The 16,810-nt window shown below is 47.8% G+C and overlaps 1 protein-coding gene across 1 annotated transcript in view; it reads right to left on the reverse strand.

The window, feature by feature from the left end:
- The window catches only part of OLFML2B (olfactomedin like 2B), a 631,699-nt gene that overhangs the window by 174,617 nt on the left and 440,272 nt on the right, over window positions 1-16,810 (reverse strand). The window lies entirely within an intron of this gene.

The following is a 16,810-nucleotide window of genomic DNA, read 5'->3' on the forward strand; positions in this document are numbered from 1 at the left end:
ATTTAATGTACATTAATTCAATTTACCATGAATCAAGAGTGCTCTAAAAGCCTTCAACTACCCTTAAAATATGGGCACTACACTCCTAGGACTGTGTCTTAGGCCTAACAAGCACTTTAATGCAAAAACTGCATTTGTAATGTCAAAATGATCTCAATGTTTATGGCTTTCGATGAATGGGTGGTAACTGGTAGTAGTCAACAGCCTGTTTAAAAATACACTGCACTGTTAGGCTTTTTATGTTTTTAAAAGCTGAAAAAATATTTTAACAATTATCCATCAGGGCAAACAGGGTTCCTGCTATTTTGTTTTTTTTTAACAAGCAGTGTTCAAAACATTTCCCTTTTCAGAGAGTAGCAGCAGGTTTAGTCTATGGAAAATTAGATGCAGGTGCTTAACTTCTTTTAGCCTTTTTGTGAAGTAGTAGGTTTGGTGTTTATTTATTTTCTAGTGAATAAACAATGGGAAATAAGCCCCATCTAAAGACCTTAAAATTAAGCTTTTAATTAGACTATTAAAGGAAAAAACTATTTAAAAACTGCTTAGTGAGTACTGTCCTGGGATGTCAGTTTGCTATTTACTATATAGGAGCCCATCCAATTATATCTTAGTCTTATATCCTGACATCAAATTCTTCTTATTAGATTGAGATCACATTACTGAGACTGCATTTAAATCTTGACCGCTTATATCGCATTTTAGGGTTAGGATATATCTTTGCGGCCGCTAACCATATAATCACATTTGTGAATTCCCCATGAACATACTAACTAGCTGATAAAACAAGCTCCTAAGCCTCCTCAACATGTTTCACCAGTTAGACTGGCTTCATCATAAAACTGAGGCTATAATAGATTAGCACATGGCTTACCAAACATTTTAAAGTTTTGGGTCTGATGTCATCAGTTAGAGACAAGGGAGAAGCCAGTCAGTCAAAATGCTTAGATAACTGAGTCATTGCTCACTTTACAGGGTAGGCTAAAGGTCAGATGGTACTTACTGAAAACCTTATCATACAAATAGTCATAGATCTAAGAAAAGAATGACTTTTTTAAATAAAATGTGCATTATATCACAATGGAACACCTATCCTGCACCCATATATGTAATATACTGTAAATGAAAGAACCCACCATTAAAGTCTACCATCTCAAAGGGGAATAACAATTCTCCTGCATTTCTGGGTATCTAATTTACATGCGCGCCCTCAGCTCCAATCAGCTGATCTTCAAAGAAGCGCAATATTGTTATACACCTCTCACGCTCACATTGCTTCTAGGTGTACCTGGTGACGTGTACGCGCCTGCGCTAAGTGTCATCAGCAAAGTAGAAGATAACTGCGCATGTCACATTTTCAGGATTCGAGTTGGTGCAGATAGGCTTCAGAAGATATGCAGTGTGTACGGAAAGTATTCAGACCCCTTTAAGTATTTCACTCTTTGTTTCCTTGGAGCCATTCGGTAAATGCAAAAAATTTCAATAATGTACACTCTGCATCTGTCATGTCGGACGCTGTTCACACCACAGCGTCCGGCAGGCAGCGGTAGTTCCATCTCCGTCCACTATAGCCTCAGTGGCGCCGGCTTGATTTTACTCAGGTTATCTGGGGTTAATCTAGCTGGAAATCAGGTGGGATGTTTGGTCACGCCCACGGTCTTTAAATAGTCATGCTGGCCTGTGGGCGTCGCCGATTATAGCTTGTGTTTTGTGCCAAGTGGTTCCGGTCTGGAGAGGAGGTGTTGGAGAGAGAAATTCATATCTGGTGTCGTATGATCCGTTGTTACCTTTTCGCCTTCCTATATTTGTGCTTTGTTTTGCCCTGTTCACATTATAGTATTGTCCTGTGTGTATGCGGCGCGGTGTGGTTTGAGTTCTCCCTGTCTGTCATTACTGTGTGGGCTTTGGTGGTTTTACAACTCACTGGGTGGAGGGTGGAGGGTTCAGCTTAGGGCTGAGCAGGAGATAAGGAGAGGCTGGAGGCTCAGGCATTTGCACCTTTAGCAAAAACCCTGGGTTGAGGGTCAGACAGGGTTTTCCCTAGTTTGAGGGACTCCGCAGGGGCCCGGGTTTGTCAGCCTCCTTTGACCTAAGCCCCGCATAACATTATAATCGGCCCAACATTTTTCCATGGATTCCATGACTTCCATAAACCGCCAGTTGGCGGCGCTGTCCGTACAGGTCACCGAGTTGAAGGGGGCAGTTCAGCAGCAGGGCCGGGTTGTAGCTAATGTGCAAGCGGCTTCTGCAGGTGCAGGTGCAGAGCCTAAGATTCCGCTGCCTGAACGATTTTCTGGGGAACGCAGCAAATTTGTCATCTTTCGGGAGGCCTGCAAGTTATACTTCCGCATGCGCCCGGTCTCCTCAGGAAATGAGGCTCAGCGGGTGGGTCTGGTGTTATCTTTACTGAGTGGGGACCCCCAAGCATGGGCATTTTCCTTACCAGCCGACTCTGCTACGTTTCATTCGGTTGAGAATGTTTTTTCAGCACTCGGGCTCATTTATGATGACCCCGACAGATTGGCTTTGGTGGAATCTAAAATCCGCGCCCTCCGTCAGGGGGAACGTATGGCGGAAGACTATTGTTCAGAATTTCGCCGTTGGGCAGTAGACACACAGTGGAACGACCCAGCACTGCGGAGTCAGTTTATTCATGGGGTCTCAGAAAGAGTTAAACAGGCCCTCCTGATGTATGAGACTCCGGCATCATTGGAGTCTGCCATGAGTTTGGTTATTCGTATTGATCGCCGTTTGCATCAAGGGGCGCAGGAGACGCTGCCTCTGGGGGAAAGCAGGGGTGCCAGTGTGGTTGCTGCAGGTGACCCCACGGAACCTATGCAAATCGCGGGGGTATCGCATGTGCAGCGCCGCGTTCCTGGGTTCAGGAAGCATGGAGCATGTTTTTACTGTGGTAAAAGAGATCATTATGTAAATGCTTGTCCTGTGCTACCAAAGAAAGTCGCACCGGCGGAAAACTGGTAAGCTCAGAGGGTATGGAGGAGGCCCAACTGAGCGTATGCATATCCTCCATGATGGTATCTCAATGTATGCTCCCTGCCAGGGTTATTATTGCGGGCAGAGAGCTACCAATATCAGTGTTTGTGGATAGCGGTTCAGCCACCAATCTCATGGATGAGGAGTTTGCACGCATGGCAGGTTTCAAGATCGAAAAACTCCCTCATCCTATTCGCGTGGTTACCATTAATGCCGCTCCCCTCCCACAGGGGGAGATTACTGAGTTTGTAGCTGAGGTTAAACTCCACATTGGGGTCCTACATTCTGAGTGGGTTACTTGTAAGGTACTCAATAATCTCCCAGCACAAATAGTCCTGGGTTTCCCATGGTTGTCTAAGCACAACCCGGTGATTGACTGGAGAACCCAGGACATAGTCCAGTGGAGCAGTTTCTGCCAGGAAAATTGCTTGGCCACATGTGTGTCCGCCGTGAAGTCCAGCCTTCCGGAGGCATTGCTGGATTTTGCGGACGTATTCTCTGAGAGGGGTTGCTCAGAACTACCTCCACATCGAGCCTATGACTGTCAGATTAGGTTAAAACCCGGGGCTAAATTGCCAAAGGCGAGGATGTTTAGTATTTCAGGTCTGGAAAGACAAGCTCTTAAGGATTACATTGCGGAGAGTTTAAGTAAAGGGCACATCCGGCCTTCATCCTCACCTGTAGCAGCGGGGTTTTTCTTCATTAAGAAAAAAGATGGGGGGTTACGCCCATGTCTGGATTTCCGGGAGTTAAACCAGATTACGGTCCGTGATCCCTACCCGATGCCTCTGATCTCTGATTTGTTCAACCAGGTGGCGGGTGCGAAGTGGTTTTCCAAACTTGACCTCAGGGGGGCATATAACCTCATAAGGGTTCGTCACGGGGATGAGTGGAAGACGGCATTTAATACCCCTGAGGGTCATTTTGAAAGCCTAGTTATGCCATTTGGGTTGACAACCGCGCCGGCTGTGTTCCAACATTTCATAAATGATGTATTTGCTCATGTGCTGGGGAAATTTGTGATTGTGTACCTGGATGATATCCTCATTTATTCGAGCGACCAGGACACTCATTTAGAGCATGTCAGGCAGGTGTTACAGCTGCTCCGTGAGAATAAGCTCTATGCTAAGCTCGAAAAATGCATGTTTTTTGTTCAAGAGTTGCCTTTTTTGGGATATATTGTGTCCGCCGCAGGGTTTAAAATGGATGCTGCGAAGGTGCAAGCGGTGCTGCGATGGGAACGGCCTGGTAATCTAAAAGCGCTCCAGCGGTTCCTTGGGTTTGCTAACTATTATAGGAAGTTTATTAAGAATTTCTCTACTATAGCCAAACCGCTCACGGACATGACGAAAAAGGTACCAATCTCGCTATCTGGTCTGAGGATGCGGTGCGTGCATTTGAGCTTCTGAAGAACCGTTTTGCTTCAGCCCCCATTCTGGTGCAACCGGACGTATCTAAACCTTTTACGGTGGAGGTCGATGCGTCTGAGGTGGGAGTGGGGGCAGTACTGTCACAGGGCTCGTCCTTGAGCAATTTGCGTCCATGCACCTACTTCTCCAAGAAACTGTCGCCGGCCGAACGGAATTACGACATCGGCAACAGGGAGTTGTTGGCCATCAAATTGGCTTTTGAGGAATGGCGACACTTCTTGGAGGGGGCGGCCCACCAGGTCACAGTCATCACCGACCATAAAAACCTGCTTTATCTGGAGTCGGCCAAGCGTCTGTCTCCCAGGCAGGCTCGCTGGGCATTGTTTTTTACACGTTTTAACTTTCTGGTGACTTACCGTCCTGGGGCAAAAAACACCAAGGCGGATGCCTTGTCCAGGTGTTTTCCGGGGGGAGAACCTCGGGAAGATCCGGTACCCATCCTCCAGGAAGGTGTAGTGGTTTCGGCTCTCACGACTGAGGTAGAGGCGGAGATTGCCGAGGCCCAGGAGGAGGTACCACCAGGACTTCCCGCTAATAAGTCGTTCGTACCCCTTCATCTTCGTCTTAAGGTGTTGGGGGAACACCACGACTCGGTCCTGGCCGGTCATCCAGGGGTTAGGGGCACCTTGGAACTGGTATTGCGCCGCTTCTGGTGGCCAAAAATCCGTCAGGACGTGGTTTCGTACGTGACAGCTTGCATCACGTGCGCCAGGGCCAAGTCGCCCAGAACCCGTCCTGCTGGCACTCTACAGCCGCTGGGGATACCTAGTAGGCCATGGACAGAAATCTCCATGGACTTTATCACAGATTTGCCTGCCTCGGCGGGGAACACGGTCATCCTGGTGGTGGTTGATCGATTTTCGAAGATGGCGCATTTTGTGTCGTTGCCTTCCTTGCCCAACGCGAAGACGTTGGCTCAGGTCTTTGTGCAGGAGGTGGTCAGACTGCACGGAGTTCCGTCGGACATAGTGTCTGATAGGGGTACCCACTTTGTGGCGAAGTTTTGGAAAGCTTTTTGCTCACGATTGGGGATCAAGTTGTCTCATTCGTCGGCGTTTCATCCGCAGTCAAATGGTCAAACTGAGCGCATGAACCAAAATCTGGAGCATTATTTGCGATGTTTTGTGTCTGACAACCAAGAGGAGTGGTCGACGTTCCTTCCCTTGGCCGAGTTCGCATTAAATAATCACCGCCAAGAATCATCGGGAGAGTCTCCGTTCTTTTGTGTTTATGGGCACCATCCTCAATTTTGTACCTTGCGTCAGGGGGTCTCTGGGGGCGTCCCAGAGGAGGACCGGTTAGGAGTTCAACTATCATCGGTCTGGAGGAGTGTGAAACAGCGATTGCTGAGCATGAGTGCAAGATACAAACGTGTGGCTGACTCTAGACGCGTGCCAGGTCCGGACCTGTGTGTGGGTGATTGGGTGTGGTTAGCTACTAAAAACATAAAACTCAAAATTCCATCATTGAAATTGGGTCCAAGATTTATTGGCCCTTTTAAGATTGCTGCCATCATTAACCCGGTCGCTTATCGGTTGGAGCTTCCTGCGGTATACAAGATACACAACGTGTTTCACAGGTCTTTATTGAAAAAGGTGGTAGGCTCTGTGGACACGACGCCGATGCCACCTCCAGTCATGGTGGATGGCGATTTAGAGTTTGAAGTCTCCAAGGTGGTGGACTCTCGAGTACTGCGCCGTACTCTTCAGTATTTGGTGCACTGGCGGGGGTATGGTCCGGAGGAGAGGTCTTGGGTACCAGCCTCGGACATACACGCGGATCGACTGGTCAGTTCCTTTCACCGCCGCCATCCGGACAAGCCGGGTCCTATGAGTCTTGAGGGCCCTGGGGTCCCTCGTAGAAGACGGGGTACTGTCATGTCGGACGCTGTTCACACCACAGCGTCCGGCAGGCAGCGGTAGTTCCATCTCCGTCCACTATAGCCTCAGTGGCGCCGGCTTGATTTTACTCAGGTTATCTGGGGTTAATCTAGCTGGAAATCAGGTGGGATGTTTGGTCATGCCCACGGTCTTTAAATAGTCGTGCTGGCCTGTGGGCGTCGCCGATTATAGCTTGTGTTTTGTGCCAAGTGGTTCCGGTCTGGAGAGGAGGTGTTGGAGAGAGAAATTCATATCTGGTGTCGTATGATCCGTTGTTACCTTTTCGCCTTCCTATATTTGTGCTTTGTTTTGCCCTGTTCACATTATAGTATTGTCCTGTGTGTATGCGGCGCGGTGTGGTTTGAGTTCTCCCTGTCTGTCATTACTGTGTGGGCTTTGGTGGTTTTACAACTCACTGGGTGGAGGGTGGAGGGTTCAGCTTAGGGCTGAGCAGGAGATAAGGAGAGGCTGGAGGCTCAGGCATTTGCACCTTTAGCAAAAACCCTGGGTTGAGGGTCAGACAGGGTTTTCCCTAGTTTGAGGGACTCCGCAGGGGCCCGGGTTTGTCAGCCTCCTTTGACCTAAGCCCCGCATAACATTATAATCGGCCCAACATTTTTCCATGGATTCCATGACTTCCATAAACCGCCAGTTGGCGGCGCTGTCCGTACAGGTCACCGAGTTGAAGGGGGCAGTTCAGCAGCAGGGCCGGGTTGTAGCTAATGTGCAAGCGGCTTCTGCAGGTGCAGGTGCAGAGCCTAAGATTCCGCTGCCTGAACGATTTTCTGGGGAACGCAGCAAATTTGTCATCTTTCGGGAGGCCTGCAAGTTATACTTCCGCATGCGCCCGGTCTCCTCAGGAAATGAGGCTCAGCGGGTGGGTCTGGTGTTATCTTTACTGAGTGGGGACCCCCAAGCATGGGCGTTTTCCTTACCAGCCGACTCTGCTACGTTTCATTCGGTTGAGAATGTTTTTTCAGCACTCGGGCTCATTTATGATGACCCCGACAGATTGGCTTTGGTGGAATCTAAAATCCGCGCCCTCCGTCAGGGGGAACGTATGGCGGAAGACTATTGTTCAGAATTTCGCCGTTGGGCAGTAGACACACAGTGGAACGACCCAGCGCTGCGGAGTCAGTTTATTCATGGGGTCTCAGAAAGAGTTAAACAGGCCCTCCTGATGTATGAGACTCCGGCATCATTGGAGTCTGCCATGAGTTTGGTTATTCGTATTGATCGCCGTTTGCATCAAGGGGCGCAGGAGACGCTGCCTCTGGGGGAAAGCAGGGGTGCCAGTGTGGTTGCTGCAGGTGACCCCACGGAACCTATGCAAATCGCGGGGGTATCGCATGTGCAGCGCCGCGTTCCTGGGTTCAGGAAGCATGGAGCATGTTTTTACTGTGGTAAAAGAGATCATTATGTAAATGCTTGTCCTGTGCTACCAAAGAAAGTCGCACCGGCGGAAAACTGGTAAGCTCAGAGGGTATGGAGGAGGCCCAACTGAGCGTATGCATATCCTCCATGATGGTATCTCAATGTATGCTCCCTGCCAGGGTTATTATTGCGGGCAGAGAGCTACCAATATCAGTGTTTGTGGATAGCGGTTCAGCCACCAATCTCATGGATGAGGAGTTTGCACGCATGGCAGGTTTCAAGATCGAAAAACTCCCTCATCCTATTCGCGTGGTTACCATTAATGCCGCTCCCCTCCCACAGGGGGAGATTACTGAGTTTGTAGCTGAGGTTAAACTCCACATTGGGGTCCTACATTCTGAGTGGGTTACTTGTAAGGTACTCAATAATCTCCCAGCACAAATAGTCCTGGGTTTCCCATGGTTGTCTAAGCACAATCCGGTGATTGACTGGAGAACCCAGGACATAGTCCAGTGGAGCAGTTTCTGCCAGGAAAATTGCTTGGCCACATGTGTGTCCGCCGTGAAGTCCAGCCTTCCGGAGGCATTGCTGGATTTTGCGGACGTATTCTCTGAGAGGGGTTGCTCAGAACTACCTCCACATCGAGCCTATGACTGTCAGATTAGGTTAAAACCCGGGGCTAAATTGCCAAAGGCGAGGATGTTTAGTATTTCAGGTCCGGAAAGACAAGCTCTTAAGGATTACATTGCGGAGAGTTTAAGTAAAGGGCACATCCGGCCTTCATCCTCACCTGTAGCAGCGGGGTTTTTCTTCATTAAGAAAAAAGATGGGGGGTTACGCCCATGTCTGGATTTCCGGGAGTTAAACCAGATTACGGTCCGTGATCCCTACCCGATGCCTCTGATCCCTGATTTGTTCAACCAGGTGGCGGGTGCGAAGTGGTTTTCCAAACTTGACCTCAGGGGGGCATATAACCTCATAAGGGTTCGTCACGGGGATGAGTGGAAGACGGCATTTAATACCCCTGAGGGTCATTTTGAAAGCCTAGTTATGCCATTTGGGTTGACAACCGCGCCGGCTGTGTTCCAACATTTCATAAATGATGTATTTGCTCATGTGCTGGGGAAATTTGTGATTGTGTACCTGGATGATATCCTCATTTATTCAAGCGACCAGGACACTCATTTAGAGCATGTCAGGCAGGTGTTACAGCTGCTCCGTGAGAATAAGCTCTATGCTAAGCTCGAAAAATGCATGTTTTTTGTTCAAGAGTTGCCTTTTTTGGGATATATTGTGTCCGCCGCAGGGTTTAAAATGGATGCTGCGAAGGTGCAAGCGGTGCTGCGATGGGAACGGCCTGGTAATCTAAAAGCGCTCCAGCGGTTCCTTGGGTTTGCTAACTATTATAGGAAGTTTATTAAGAATTTCTCTACTATAGCCAAACCGCTCACGGACATGACGAAAAAGGTACCAATCTCGCTATCTGGTCTGAGGATGCGGTGCGTGCATTTGAGCTTCTGAAGAACCGTTTTGCTTCAGCCCCCATTCTGGTGCAACCGGACGTATCTAAACCTTTTACGGTGGAGGTCGATGCGTCTGAGGTGGGAGTGGGGGCAGTACTGTCACAGGGCTCGTCCTTGAGCAATTTGCGTCCATGCACCTACTTCTCCAAGAAACTGTCGCCGGCCGAACGGAATTACGACATCGGCAACAGGGAGTTGTTGGCCATCAAATTGGCTTTTGAGGAATGGCGACACTTCTTGGAGGGGGCGGCCCACCAGGTCACAGTCATCACCGACCATAAAAACCTGCTTTATCTGGAGTCGGCCAAGCGTCTGTCTCCCAGGCAGGCTCGCTGGGCATTGTTTTTTACACGTTTTAACTTTCTGGTGACTTACCGTCCTGGGGCAAAAAACACCAAGGCGGATGCCTTGTCCAGGTGTTTTCCAGGGGGAGAACCTCGGGAAGATCCGGTACCCATCCTCCAGGAAGGTGTAGTGGTTTCGGCTCTCACGACTGAGGTAGAGGCGGAGATTGCCGAGGCCCAGGAGGAGGTACCACCAGGACTTCCCGCTAATAAGTCGTTCGTACCCCTTCATCTTCGTCTTAAGGTGTTGTGGGAACACCACGACTCGGTCCTGGCCGGTCATCCAGGGGTTAGGGGCACCTTGGAACTGGTATCGCGCCGCTTCTGGTGGCCAAAAATCCGTCAGGACGTGGTTTCGTACGTGACAGCTTGCATCACGTGCGCCAGGGCCAAGTCGCCCAGAACCCATCCTGCTGGCACTCTACAGCCGCTGGGGATACCTAGTAGGCCATGGACAGAAATCTCCATGGACTTTATCACAGATTTGCCTGCCTCGGCGGGGAACACGGTCATCCTGGTGGTGGTTGATCGATTTTCGAAGATGGCGCATTTTGTGTCGTTGCCTTCCTTGCCCAACGCGAAGACGTTGGCTCAGGTCTTTGTGCAGGAGGTGGTCAGACTGCACGGAGTTCCGTCGGACATAGTGTCTGATAGGGGTACCCACTTTGTGGCGAAGTTTTGGAAAGCTTTTTGCTCACGATTGGGGATCAAGTTGTCTCATTCGTCGGCGTTTCATCCGCAGTCAAATGGTCAAACTGAGCGCATGAACCAAAATCTGGAGCATTATTTGCGATGTTTTGTGTCTGACAACCAAGAGGAGTGGTCGACGTTCCTTCCCTTGGCCGAGTTCGCATTAAATAATCACCGCCAAGAATCATCGGGAGAGTCTCCGTTCTTTTGTGTTTATGGGCACCATCCTCAATTTTGTACCTTGCGTCAGGGGGTCTCTGGGGGCGTCCCAGAGGAGGACCGGTTAGGAGTTCAACTATCATCGGTCTGGAGGAGTGTGAAACAGCGATTGCTGAGCATGAGTGCAAGATACAAACGTGTGGCTGACTCTAGACGCGTGCCAGGTCCGGACCTGTGTGTGGGTGATTGGGTGTGGTTAGCTACTAAAAACATAAAACTCAAAATTCCATCATTGAAATTGGGTCCAAGATTTATTGGCCCTTTTAAGATTGCTGCCATCATTAACCCGGTCGCTTATCGGTTGGAGCTTCCTGCGGTATACAAGATACACAACGTGTTTCACAGGTCTTTATTGAAAAAGGTGGTAGGCTCTGTGGACACGACGCCGATGCCACCTCCAGTCATGGTGGATGGCGATTTAGAGTTTGAAGTCTCCAAGGTGGTGGACTCTCGAGTACTGCGCCGTACTCTTCAGTATTTGGTGCACTGGCGGGGGTATGGTCCGGAGGAGAGGTCTTGGGTACCAGCCTCGGACATACACGCGGATCGACTGGTCAGTTCCTTTCACCGCCGCCATCCGGACAAGCCGGGTCCTATGAGTCTTGAGGGCCCTGGGGTCCCTCGTAGAAGACGGGGTACTGTCATGTCGGACGCTGTTCACACCACAGCGTCCGGCAGGCAGCGGTAGTTCCATCTCCGTCCACTATAGCCTCAGTGGCGCCGGCTTGATTTTACTCAGGTTATCTGGGGTTAATCTAGCTGGAAATCAGGTGGGATGTTTGGTCATGCCCACGGTCTTTAAATAGTCGTGCTGGCCTGTGGGCGTCGCCGATTATAGCTTGTGTTTTGTGCCAAGTGGTTCCGGTCTGGAGAGGAGGTGTTGGAGAGAGAAATTCATATCTGGTGTCGTATGATCCGTTGTTACCTTTTCGCCTTCCTATATTTGTGCTTTGTTTTGCCCTGTTCACATTATAGTATTGTCCTGTGTGTATGCGGCGCGGTGTGGTTTGAGTTCTCCCTGTCTGTCATTACTGTGTGGGCTTTGGTGGTTTTACAACTCACCGGGTGGAGGGTGGAGGGTTCAGCTTAGGGCTGAGCAGGAGATAAGGAGAGGCTGGAGGCTCAGGCATTTGCACCTTTAGCAAAAACCCTGGGTTGAGGGTCAGACAGGGTTTTCCCTAGTTTGAGGGACTCCGCAGGGGCCCGGGTTTGTCAGCCTCCTTTGACCTAAGCCCCGCATAACAGCATCCCATCTTGACTGAAAAAAACAGAAATGTAGAAATTTTTGCAAATTTATTGAAAAAGAAAAACTGAAATATCACATGGTCATAAGTATTCAGACCCTTTGCTCAGACACACATATTTAAGTCATTTTCCATTTTCCTTGTGATCCTACTTGAGATGATTCTACTCCTTCATTGGAGTCCAGCTGTGTTTAATTAAGCTGATAGGACTTGATTTGGAAAGGTACACACCTGTCTATGTAAGACCTCACAGCTCACAGTGCATGTCAGACCAAATGAGAATCATGAGGTCAAAAAACCTAGCCAAGGAGCTCAGAGACAGAATTGTGGCAAGGCACGGATCTGGCCAAGATTACAAAAGAATTTCTGCAGTACTCAAGGTTCCTAAGAGCACAGTGGCCTCCATAATCCTAAAATGGAAGAAGTTTGGTACCACCAGAAGTCTTCCTAGACCTGGCCATCCAGCCAAACTGAGCAATCATGGGAGAAGAGCCTTGGTGAGCGAGGTAAGAAAAACCCCAAGATCACTGTGGCTGAGCTTCAGAGATGCAGTAGTGAGATGGGAGAAAGTTCCACAAAGTCAACAATCACTGCAGCCCTCCATGAGTCGGGCCTTTGTGGCAGAGTGGCCCGACGGACGCCTCTCCTCAGAGCAAGACATATGAAAGCCCACATAGAGTTTGCTAAAAAAACACATGAAGAACTCCCAGACTATGAGAAATAAGATCCTCTGGTCTGATGAGACGAAGATAGAACTTTTTGGTGATAATTCTAAGTGGTATGTGTTTAGAAAACCAGGCACCTGCCCAATACAATCCTAACAGTGAAACATGGTGGAGGCAGCATAATGTTATGGGGGTGTTTTTCAGCTGCAGGGACAGGATAACTGGTTGCAATTGAAAGAAACATGAATGCGGCCAAGTACAGAGATATGCTGGATGAAAACCTCTTCCAGAGTTCTCTGAACCTCAGACTTGGCCGAAGGTTCACCTTCCAACAAGACAATGACCCTAAGCACACAGCTAAAATAACAAAGGAGTGGCTTCAGAACAACTCTGTGACCATTCTTGACTGGCAGTATACAGCAAAAATGCCAATAGTAATCAGGGATTGACAATGAATTCTCACCCAACAATGTATAATGTATAACAGCAAGTAAGATAAAATATAACTTTTAATATATAACTCTAAAAATAATCAAACCTAAAGTGTCACCAAAAGTGATTAAAACGAGATGCCCAAACATTGGGTAATCCCCAAAGGATAATTGAATGCACCCAAAAGCATCAGATATGAGTATAGAATGCAGTTAATGTAATAACCAAGCAGCAATCTATATATATTGGATACAGCATAAAAAATAGCAAAATGCCATAGCCAATTGCACTCATATGTTTATATACTGGCTAAACCAAGGAAAGGGAGAAAAGGTTCATAGCCACAAATAGATGAGAATAATAATAAAAGGAACAATCTCACCAATATTTTGCAGACGGTCAGGAGTCTCCAGGGATACTCATCATACATATGGATAGGCAGCAGTGGGAGTACAATACCCTGTCACATCCCTCATAAGCTGACCATTATCTGATCCCCAGACTCCTGCCCTGACAAGGGCAGTCCACAGCTAGCCCTAAATTGCACAAGCCCTACACTTTCCCTTCAAGGAGCATCCCAACGCGTTTCATCCAAGTAATTCATCAGGGGACTAACTTGTTCAAAAGTGCCACAGTGCTAAAGCTAAGAGATACATCCTCCTGCTCTCAATACTGATAGTATATATTGGTGAGATTCAATTATCCTTTGGGGATTACCCAATGTTTGGGCATCTCTAGAGTTGAGCGACTTTGGTCGGATCGGGTTTCGTGAAACCCGAATGAAACAAAATAAGTTTCAGATGAAACTCGTCCGACTAGAGCAAAACAAAGTCGGAGTTTCGTCCGAAACCCGACCCCAATGCAAGTCAATGGGAAATAAAAGTCGGACGAAACTCCGACTTTTTTTTGCTCTAGTCGGACGAGTTTCATCTGAAACTTATTTTGTTTCATTCGGGTTTCACGAAACCCGATCCGACCAAAGTCGCTCAACTCTAGGCATCTCGTTTTAATCACTTTTGGTGACACTTTAGGTTTGATTATTTTTAGAGTTATATATTAAAAGTTATATTTTATCTTACTTGCTGTTATACATTCTTGACTGGCCCAGCCACAGCCCTGACCTAAACCCAATTGGGCATCTCTGGAGAGACCTGAAAATGGCTGTCCACCAACATTCACCATCCAACCTGACGGAACTGGAGAGGATCTGCAAGGAAGAATGGCAGAGGATCCCCAAATTCAGGTGTGAAAAACGTGTTGCATCATTCCCAAGAAGACTCATGTCTGTACAAAAATTTCTACATTTCTATTTTTTTCAGGCAAGATGGGGTGCAGAGTGTACATTAATGAGAAAAAATGAAGTTTTTAGATATTAGATATTAAAGATATGGTTTTGAAATTGAAAGATTTGAATGTCCCTGATACTACTATTCTTACAAGTTTAGATATAGAAGCACTTTACAGTAATATCGATCATGAATTAGGTATCACAGCAGTGTCACATTTTCTTTTCACGAACGGTAGACAATTTTTGAAACACAGTGAATTTTTTTTTATTCACTTTTACGTTTTGTGCTTACTCATAATTAGAGTTGAGCGACTTTTATTTCCCATTGACTTGCATTGGGGTCGGGTTTCGGACGAAACTCCGACTTTGTTTTGCTCTAGTCGGACGAGTTTCATCTGAAACTTATTTTGTTTCATTCGGGTTTCACGAAACCCGATCCGACCAAAGTCGCTCAACTCTACTCATAATTATTGTCACGGGGTGACTCAACCCAACAGATGGTTGGTCAGCTAACAACACAACACACAACGGAGATGGAATAAGAGAGAGGAAGGCGGTACCAATAGGGAGTAAGGAATGGTCACCACCTGAGCTCCAACCTGAGCCTGTCCCTGCACTCACCTAACGCCCTATGCGGGTCCTTCCCCAAGCCGCTGTCAGGATATCTCATCCCTAGTAGTCACCTATAACTGCTCTAGCTAGTGCACTGGCCAGCAAGGAGCACCTCTGCTGAATAATACACAAACACTAAGTGACAAACACCAAAGGGACAAGGTAACAAAATCACCACACTAAGCTTATGTACTCCACTACTAATATTCTGACTCATGGATATGTAGAACGTATGGTGCCTGGATAGACCTCTCTTTCTGGGCCCCTTCCGTATCGACCTGTACTCACGTTCATACCGATTAATCAGACAGCTTAACTCAGCCACGATCTCATGTAAGAAGACACCAGGAAAAGAGGGATGCTTTAACTGAAATTCTTGTATTATGATGAAAGCAGCAGGTAAAAAGGAATATTCTTCAGAGGACATGTAACAGGATGCATACAGATGGAGGGACGATCACAAAATGGAGAATGAAGGAGGGAACAAACATACATCACAGGACTACAGGGAGAGAGTTGGAACAAAATACAGGGAAAGGCAAACTTCTGCCTAGCAACAGAGATGCAATACAAACAATGCAAATATTAAATGATTTCCCAAGTCGTGGGACATGACACTCCCCGTCTGAAATCCTTGGATTTCACGATGTCCGTAATTCTTCGAAGTCGTTCCAACCTGAAAAACAGAGAAAAGAGAAAAACATGTATGCAATAATAAACATCAAACATTTTTAAAGTCCAACTCGTTGTTGTTGACCCGTAGATCACACCGGAAGATAAGTCCAAGACTATAAACCCATCTTCGGATTGGGGAAGCCGGAAACATGCCAACTCTTCCACCAACCCAGCAATCCAATGGAAAATGTCAATGTTCAATAAAAAACTGGGGAATGAGGAGGAATGCTCCCCGCCGTGAGCAACGTCCAGGAGCAATGTTCAGTTCATGTGACGTCCTCCTTTGGCAGTAGCAGCATGAGATCAGTGACCTGACGGAGGAAGGTTCGGGTAGAGCCCCCTTTTGTCACCTTAACTTCTGTCTTACGAGTCTTTCCGTCCTCGCTGGGCATGACCTTGGTGATAAGACCCATTGGCCAGTCGTTACGATGAGCCTCTTTGTCTTTTAAGAGAACAAGGTCTCCATCTTGGAGATTGGGACTGGGTGTCTGCCATTTGTGACGGTTTTGAAGCAGGTGCAAGTATCCGGTCTTCCAACGGTGCCAAAACACGTTGGCTATGTGTTGTACTTGCTTCCACTGACGTTTGTAAATGTCCTTGTTATCGAAATTCCCGGGAGGAACTGTAACAGCTCCAATCTTCTGTGTAAGAAGTGTAGCTGGGGTAAGAATCACTGGAGAATAACAACGTGGGACTTGGAGTTGCTCTAAGAACTTCAAGGACTTCTTCCATGTCTCCCACCTTTGCTGTTTCTGAGTCGGAAGCGGGGTGTCCCAATCAGTGTTCTCGGCAGTGAGCTGTCTTAACTAGAGTTGAGCGACTTTGGTCGGATCGGGTTTCGTGAAACCCGAATGAAACAAAATAAGTTTCAGATGAAACTCGTCCGACTAGAGCAAAAAAAGTCGGAGTTTCGTCCGACTTTTATTTCCCATTGACTTGCATTGGGGTCGGGTTTCGGACGAAACTCCGACTTTGTTTTGCTCTAGTCGGACGAGTTTCATCTGAAACTTATTTTGTTTCATTCGGGTTTCACGAAACCCGATCCGACCAAAGTCGCTCAACTCTAGTCTTAACAGTATCTTGCCTTGAATAGTGATGGATGCTACAAACCCGAGAGGATCGTAGATGCTGTTTATGACGGATAGGACTCCTCGTTTGGTAAAGGGTTTGTCACAGGGCGACACTTGGAAGGTGAAGGTGTCCTGTTTGATATCCCACAGTAGACCAAGGCTGCGCTGTGTGGGAGGAACATCAGAACCTAGGTTGAGGTCCTTTAGGTTCGTGGCATGGTCCTCAGATGGAAACGCGCTCATTACTTCTTGACTGTTAGAGATGATCTTGTGGAGTCTGAGGTTTGATGTGGATAGCATTTCCTGTGTCCTGGAGAGTAGGTCAATTGCCTCTTCACTTGTGGGCAAGGACTTGAGCCCGTCGTCTACGTAG

The sequence above is a fragment of the Dendrobates tinctorius genome, unplaced genomic scaffold, assembly GCF_039654945.1.
Source record: "Dendrobates tinctorius isolate UK_male_01 unplaced genomic scaffold, ASM3965494v1 ptg000012l, whole genome shotgun sequence".
In the NCBI taxonomy this organism is placed as follows: domain Eukaryota; kingdom Metazoa; phylum Chordata; class Amphibia; order Anura; family Dendrobatidae; genus Dendrobates; species Dendrobates tinctorius.